The sequence below is a fragment of the Oncorhynchus tshawytscha genome, linkage group LG06, assembly GCF_018296145.1.
Source record: "Oncorhynchus tshawytscha isolate Ot180627B linkage group LG06, Otsh_v2.0, whole genome shotgun sequence".
NCBI classification, from domain to species: domain Eukaryota; kingdom Metazoa; phylum Chordata; class Actinopteri; order Salmoniformes; family Salmonidae; genus Oncorhynchus; species Oncorhynchus tshawytscha.
Window position 1 is genome coordinate 70,884,415 of NC_056434.1, and position 7,140 is coordinate 70,891,554.

Here is a 7,140-nt window from a genome sequence, read left to right on the forward strand (position 1 = left end):
AAACGGCCTGCTCCTCATTCCCAGTTGCTAATATGTGCATATTATTAGTAGTATTGGATAGAAAACACTCTGAAGTTTCTAAACCTGTTTGAATGATGTCTGTGAGTATAACAGAACTCATATGGCAGGCAAGAACCTGAGAAGAAATCCAAACAGGAAGTGGGAAATCTGAGGTTGGTCGATATTCAACCCAACCCCTATTGAATACACAGTGGGATATGGATGAAGTTGCACTTACTAGGGCTTCCACTAGATGTCATCCGTCTTTAGAAACTTGAATGAGGCTTCTACTGTGTTGTGGGGCTGAATGGGAGCTGAATGGGCCAGGTGTCTGGCAGAGAGCCAAGGGCTGGTCATGCGCAATTCACATGATAGCGACCTGATGATGGCTTCTCTACAGACAATGGAATTCTCCGGTTGGAACGTTATTGAAGATTTATGATAAAAACATCCTAAAGATTGATTCTATACTTAGTTTGAAATGTTTCTAAGACCTGTAATATAACTTTTTGAAGTTTTTGTCCGACGTTACGCTGGACCTGCACGAGCGTTTGGATTTGTGTACCCAAGCCCTAACAAAAGTAGCTACTTGGACATAAATAATGGACCTTATCAAACAAATCAAGCAATTATTGTGGAACTAGGATCCCTGGGAGTGCATTCTGATGAAGATCAAAGGTGAGGGAATATTTATAATATTATTTCTGATTTCTGTTGAATTTAAATTTTTTCTGAGCTCCGCCTCATGGTTTGATTTTTCCGTAAAGTTTAAAAAAAATCTGACACAGTGGTTGCATTAAGGAGAGGTATACAGTTGGGCAAAAAAGTATTTAGTCAGCCACCAATTGTAAAAGTTCTCCCACTTAAAAAGATGAGAGAGGCCTGTAATTTTCATCATAGGTACACTTCAACTATGACAGACAAAATTAGAAAAAAAAATCCAGAAAATCACATTGTAGGATTTTTAATGAATATATTTGCAAATTATGGTAGAAAATAAGTATTTGGTCACCTACAAACAAGCAAGATTTCTGGCTCTCACAGACCTGTAACTTCTTCTTTAAGAGGCTCCTCTGTCCTCCACTCGTTACCTGTATTAATGGCACCTGTTTGAACTTGTTATCAGTATAAAAGACACCTGTCCACAACCTCAAACAGTCACACTCCAAACTCCACTATGGCCAAGACCAAATCAAAATGTATTTATATAGCCCTTCGTACATCAGCTGATATCTCAAAGTGCTGTACAGAAACCCAGCCTAAAACCCCAAACAGCAAGCAATGCAGGTGTAGAAGCACGGTGGCTAGGAAAAACTCCCTAGAAAGGCCAAAACCTAGGAAGAAACTTAGAGAGGAACCAGGCTATGTGGGGTGGCCAGTCCTCTTCTGGCTGTGCCGGGTGGAGATTATAACAGAACATGGCCAAGATGTTCAAATGTTCATAAATGACCAGCATGTTTGTGATCACAAAATATATACACTGTTTTTGTCAAAATTGCTCATACTTAGTCAAAATGGTTGGGAATCATTGATGATCAGCAATATTCAAACCTTGTCTCTGATCTTCTAGCAAATTTTAGTAAGAACTGAGACTGGACCACTCATGTTATGGGTATGCTTATCACGGGCAGGGACTGGGAAGTTTGTCAGGATGAAAATAAATAAGAAAGGATCAAATCCCAGTAATGAACTGACAGTCCAATGTGCAGTGGTAAGTCTCTTAATCACTGATGATGTCATCCATCAAATATTGACAGTGAGCTACATCTGGAGCCAGGGGACACTCTTTTGATATCAAAGGAGTAGTGGATGACGACGTAAGAGTGTATACGATCTATATACTGCTAGCATCTGTGTTCAGTAAAGCAGAATGAATAGGACGAAGAACTGTAATGTTCCACAAACTGTCCTTTATAATGTGATGAATATGCTACTTTTCCCATTACCCCACACTGTCCACACTTCACAGAAGTGCTTTCTCGACTTGAGTGGGTTGAGTCACTGACGTGATCTTCCTGTCCGGTTTTGCACCCTCCTCGGGCTTGTGCAGTGGAGGATATATTTTGTGGACTATACTCAGCCTTGTCTCAGGGTGTATTTGGTGGTCTATTGATATCCCTCTTAGTGGTGTGGGGGCTGTGCTTTGGCAAAGTGGGTGGGATTATATCCTGCCTGGTTGGCCCTGTCTGGTGGTATCGTTGGCGGACAGGCACACAGTGTCCCCATATATGTGCCGCCGACGCGGCCCGCTACCAAGGACTGTGGACTCTCCTTCTCCATGGCCAATGTGAGTAAGACATTTAAACGTGTTTTCCCTCGCAAGGCTGCAAGTCCAGACGGCATCCCTAGCCATGTCATCAGAGCATGCGCATATCAGCTGGCTGGTGTGTTTACAGACAGTCTGCTGTCCCCACATGCTTCAAGATGGCCACCATTGTTCCTGTACCCAAGAAGGCCACGGTAATGACACAACATTAGTAGGCTTGATTACCAATGATGACGAGGTAGCCTACATGGAGGAGATGAGGGCTCTGGGAGTGTTAACAAAACAAAGTAGAAGATCGTGGACTTCAGGAAACAGCAGAGGGTGCACCCCCCATCAACATCGATGGGACCACAGTGGAGAAGGTGGAAAGCTTCAAGTTCCTTGGTGTACACATCACTGACAAACTGAAATGGACCACCCACACAGACAGTGTTGTGAAGAAGGTGTAACAGAGCCTCTTCGACCTCAGGAGGCTAAAGAAATGTGGTTTGTCACCTAAAACCCTCACAAATTCTTACAGATGCACAATTGAAAGCATCCTGTCGGGCTGTATCACTGCCTGGTATAGCAACTGCACCGCCTGCAACCGCAAGGCTCTCCAGAGGATGGTGTTGTCTGCCCAACGCATTACCATGGGCAAACTACCCGCCCCCCAGGACACAGCAGTCACAGGAAGGCCAACAAAATAATCAAGGGCATCAACCACCCGAAACAAATCCTGATAATAATGATACTGTACTCCCTCAGATCATGAATCATTACTTTTAATCTACCTCGATGTTTATGTATGCTTTATTTAGCATGCGCTACCCTGATATACAATTATCCTGGTATCATTACTAGACCAATGTCCAACAAATATGTGATAGCTGTTTCTCCTTAGATTGTTCCTGTTACCCCTCTAAATGAAACATTTTTGTTCTGTCGCAAATGTAGTACATTTCTCAGGGTAAGGAATCAGTGATATTTAATCCCAGGCATTTAATAAAAATGTGTTTGAGACGTGTTCTCCTATGTCTCCTTTAACATACATACTTTAGGTGACTTCCATCAATCCCAGAATAAAGAAAATAAAATGAAACAATAAACCCTTTCCAGCAATCTAATCATTTCAACCTGTTGCATTGTTTTTTAAAAGTTGGTGCTGTCTCATCAGCGTAATAGTCAAAACTAACTTTTTTCCACTCATAGCTACAATGTGGGCATGCCCCAAAGGTAAATACTGTTCAGCTTGTACATTAATGATCTTCCTTCTGTCTGTACTGGGTCTGAAGTTCCAATGTATGCAGATGATACAGTGATATATGAATGCAAATAGCAAACAACAAGCTACACAATAACTCACTACTGTAATGGTCCAGGTGACAAAGCTGCTCAGGGACTCATGTTTGCATCTCAATGAAAAAAAACACAGTCTGCATGAGGAGGACAACTGATGCCACTGAGCCAGATGTCTGTGTCAGGGGAAAAGTTCCAGGTGGTATCCAATTTTAAGTACCACGGCATCATACTTGATTCCAACCTCTCTTTTAAAAAGCAAATGAAAAAAGTAACTCAAATAACCAAATTCAACCTAGCTAATTTCCAAAACATACGAAATTGTTTGACTACAGAGTTAACAAAACTGTACTTCAAATCTATGATACTCCCCCACTTAACATACTACTTGACTAGTTGGGCCCAAGCTTGCTCTACAACATTAAAACCCATTCAGTCTGTCTGCAAACAGGCTCGCAAAGAGCTCGATAGGAAGCCCAATAGCTATCATCACTGTTAGTTCCCTTGAGGAAAAGCACCTTTAGTCAATCTGCTTACTCTGTGAGAGCTTCCCATGTCTGGAATACCCTGCCATTAGACACACACACAACTCAGTTGTGCTCCGGGGCCTCAAACTCCTCTTTCTATTCTGGTTAGAGCCAGTTTGCTCTGTTCTGTGAAGGGAGTAGTACACAGCGTTGTACGAGATCTTCAGTTTCATGGCAATTTCTCGCATGGAATAGCCTTCATTTCTCAGAACAATAATAGACTGACGAGTTTCAGAAGAAAATTATTTGTTTCTATCCATTTTGAGCATGTAATTGAACTCACAAATGCTGACACTCCAGATACTCAACTAGTCTAAAGAAGCCAGTTTTATTGCTTCTTTAAATCAGAAGAGTTTTCAGCTGTGCTAACAATTGCAAAAAATGTGTTCTAATGACCAATTAGCCTTTTCAAATGAAAAACTTGGATTAGCTAACGTGCCATTGGAACACAGAAGTGATGTTTGCTGATAATGGTCCTCCTCACGCCTATGTAGATATTCCATTAAAAATCTGCCATTTCCAGCTACAATAGACATTTACAACATATACAATGTCTACACTGTATCTTAGATCAATTTGATGTTATTTTAATGGACAGAATGTGTTTTTCTTTCAAAAACATGGACATTTCTAAGTTACCCCAAGTGTATATATATATATATATATATATATATATATATATATATATATATATATATATATATATATATATATATATAGAGTGTTGGGCCAGTAAACAAAAGGTTGCTGGATCGAATTCCAGAGCTGAAGGTAAAAATCTGTCGTTCTGCCCCTGAACAAGGCAGTTAACCCTGTTCCCTGGTAGGCTGTCATTGTAAAATAAGAATTTGTTCTTCACTGACTTGCCTTGTTAAATAAAAAATACTGCCAGTCATAAGAAGTGTATGTGAACAAACCTAGCCTACTGTCATGGCTGTCCTGCAAGGATCCAAATAGGTTAGCTCAGGTTTGCAATAAATTACTTCAACCAGACCCCCTCTTGGGGAACTGTTGTGGGTTAACAACTCACACCCGGTTGTAAATCAAGGAGAGAAGATTTAGGTCTACCTCCAAATACCCCCAAGGAACATGCTTTGCTTTAAGAAGACTTTTCCCGTCCAAGCCCAATGACCTGGCTCTATTAGGTTGTACTCTGGGAAAAGCTGACAACACCATCTTTGACAAAATTGGACACTGGTTTAAGGGTGTATTTTCATGTGATGGGTAAGGTAATGATGTTCCTGTCTGCCATGATTGTTCCACTTCTGGTAGGACTACTGTGCTTTGCTGTTGCTCTCAGTATAGTAAAGTGCTTGGCTAAAAATACTGTTGAACAATTGGGGATTTTGGGTGGTCTCAAGAAGGGAGCAAACTTACCTAATGTGGTAGATATGGGAGATACTAGAGCTTGTTGTGTTTATATGGGACAACTGAGAGAAGAGTATAGTGATAGGAGAAACAATACTATAAAGGGGATTTTAGTGTGTTAGACTTACAGCAACAGGTGACCAGTGTAAACCTTTCCAGGATAGAGGAAGGCAAGGGAGCACCTTTTGGATGGATGTGGGTATGCAGTGATTAGGGGTATCTCACTTTACCTCCTGGATGGGAGGGATGTTGTTATTTTGGGAGAACAGAAATGTACATGTTAAGGATTCCAGTCACCTATCTTTTCAATGAGACAGGTAAAACCAACTCTGGGGAATTGAAGCGTGCAAAACGACTCATCACAGACAATCAAGAAGCCTATGGTCATGTCCTACACCTGGGTGAGATTTTTGGTATGCCAGTCATACCCTCCTGGGGTGTGACTGTCCTAGGAAAGTGGGTAAACAATTTAACATACTCTTTACAGGCCCATATGAATTTAACGAGCCGAGGAGTTAACCAACTCTCATTAGATGTCCAAAATCTGAAAGCAGTTGTTAGACTCCATGAGGCTTCAGATTATCTTTTGGTGAAGGAAGGAGGACACTGTAATGTACTAGGTATTATTGATCCTGAAAATTGTGTTATACTCCTCCCTGACTCCTCTGAGAACATGACTGCGATAATTGATAAGATTGCTGATCTTAGTAAAACTCTCTCTAAATCTGAAAAATCGTTTTTTGACAAAATTGGTGACTGGTTTAATGTTAAATTTGGAAATGTAATGGGCAACATTATGTTGACTTTGTTTTCATTGTTTACTCCTATACTTGTGGGAGGTTTTGTGATTTTGGTTACTGTTTATATTTGTAAGAAAATGATTAACTGCTCTTGAACATGCTGGAGTGATGGTGTTGGTGGAAGCTGATACAATAGTGCTAAACTGGTGCATTTTCTGGTTTCTCTTAATCCCATTGTTTATTCAACTCGTGTGGTTCTTCCTAGGAGGAATGGGAGTATAGACAGACTCACCCCACCAGCATTCCAGGAACCTCAGGAGTTGTTTCTCCCTTTAGCAGGCCACCCCTGGGATCAAATGGATCCGGGGGATTGCCAAATCTGTTTGATTTCAGAGGAGAATATTATGATTGAAGTTGTGAGACTCTGGGTGAGTATCAAAGGGGGGAGTGATGGGCTACAATTGGGGTCATGATAGGGGCTGCACCAAATGTTTGATGTATTATAATAATTTATTATAATTATGTTGTATTAATAGAAGGGGGAGGGTTATAAGACCCCTGACCCACTACATGTATAGGGTCCTAGACTACACATAAACAAAATATATATACATTATAAAGGTTTAATATTGTTCCACAGTCTTTTCTGGTCTCTGCCTGAGAGATGTGTGAAATATTGCATGGGGTGTGTGAGAAAGCACTTCAAAGATAAACACAGAACCCTGCAGGGGAGTAAAAGAGGTAAGAGACTAGTCAGACATACCTCTATAAATCAACTTGGGGGAGTGGACATTTACTGCTGAACCCTTAGAAAACACTGGAACTATTGTATCTCTTGCAAGTTTGTATAGCTGTGTATGCATGGGCTTGGTCTGATGAGTAGAAGGTAATGACATATGCAGTGAAATCACTAGGGCTGGACTTCGGGCTTAATAAAATAACTTGGGACTTTTCCTATGGG